The following is a 1,471-nucleotide window of genomic DNA, read 5'->3' as shown; positions in this document are numbered from 1 at the left end:
TTTAAAATTCACAAACATTTTTTGCAAACGCATTTTTTTATAAAAACATGGACATTACTTGAATTTGTGAACATATTTTTAAAACGGGAAAATCTGTCCAAAATTAGTAACATTTTTCAAAATTGATTATCTTTTATACTCAAACATTATTTTGAATTGTGAAAATTTCAGTAAACCAAGAATATTTTACGAATTTGGAGAACTTTTTAAAATGTCATTTTTTTAAGAAATCTTGAGCAATTTTAAAAAACATTATTTTTTTGAAATAATGCGATTTTTTCTAATTTTTAATATTTTTTAAATAGAAACAAATTATTGCATTTCTGAACATTTTCCAAAATATGTTTTTTTAATTCTGTATGTTTTTTGAAAATTTTAAATTTACGTACTCAATTCTGTAAGAATAATAAATTAGGAAGGAAAAACAGAGATAGGGGAAGGAGAATAAAAATAGAAGTAAAACACAAAAACAAGGAAAAATGGGCCAGCCCATTATTGGTTGTCTTTTGTGAAGCTCTGACTATTTGCCGCCCTGTGCGGAAAATAGTACTATTTAACCTGCATGGGCTAAAAAAAAGTGGGTTGGCTTTGCTGGATCACAGCGCGCGGCCCACGTACGAAATTCTGGAAAAGTCTTTTGTAGCAGAGGAGTGCATAAGAATTTAGTACCACCTCACGTAGAAAAAATTCTTTTCGAAGATGAATGGATGAAAAATTTAACAAACGCACCTTATTTTATTAGTAGGTATGGATGTACAAATGTGATGGAATTGCCAAAGGCGCTTATTACTCCCTCTGTTCCTAAATATTTGTCTTTCTTGAGATTTCAATAAGTGATTACATATGAAGCAAAATGAGTGAATGTACACTTTAATACATATATATATATAGGTCTATTATGATAAAAACCCCTTAAGACCTTATTCTGCACACCCGGGGCTTATTCTGCTAACACATTTGCACTGCGGAAAACCTCACATGTCTCATATATAGGGAAAATTCATCCTACTACCCGGTGGTAGTTACCCCACATGTCTCATATACTAACATGTGGTACTACATATACTACTCCCTCCGTCCGAAAATACTCGTCGGAAGAATTAATGTATCTAGATGTATTTTAGTTTTAGATACATTCATTTTTAGGCATTTCTCCGACAAGTATTTCCGGACGGAGGGAGTATTTTATTATTTTAAATATGTTCATATACTATATCTAAGATATTTCAAAACAAATTAAATGAAAAAATTGCATATGAGCCCATAATTTTTGTTATATTTGTGAAATACATACATATTTGTACGGAAAAAAAGCATACTAAAAAAATGGTACATACTACCTAAAAATTTGTATATATACTACTTAATCATTGTTATATACTACATACTACACGTATATACTCTCAGTTTCGACAGATATTACATACAACATACAAAATGCAAGTGGTGGTAACTATCACTGCTTGTAGGA

The sequence above is a fragment of the Triticum dicoccoides genome, chromosome 6B (assembly GCF_002162155.2).
Source record: "Triticum dicoccoides isolate Atlit2015 ecotype Zavitan chromosome 6B, WEW_v2.0, whole genome shotgun sequence".
Classification (NCBI taxonomy): domain Eukaryota; kingdom Viridiplantae; phylum Streptophyta; class Magnoliopsida; order Poales; family Poaceae; genus Triticum; species Triticum dicoccoides.
The sequence above is the reverse complement of the archived record's forward strand: the minus strand, read 5'-3'. Positions refer to the sequence as shown.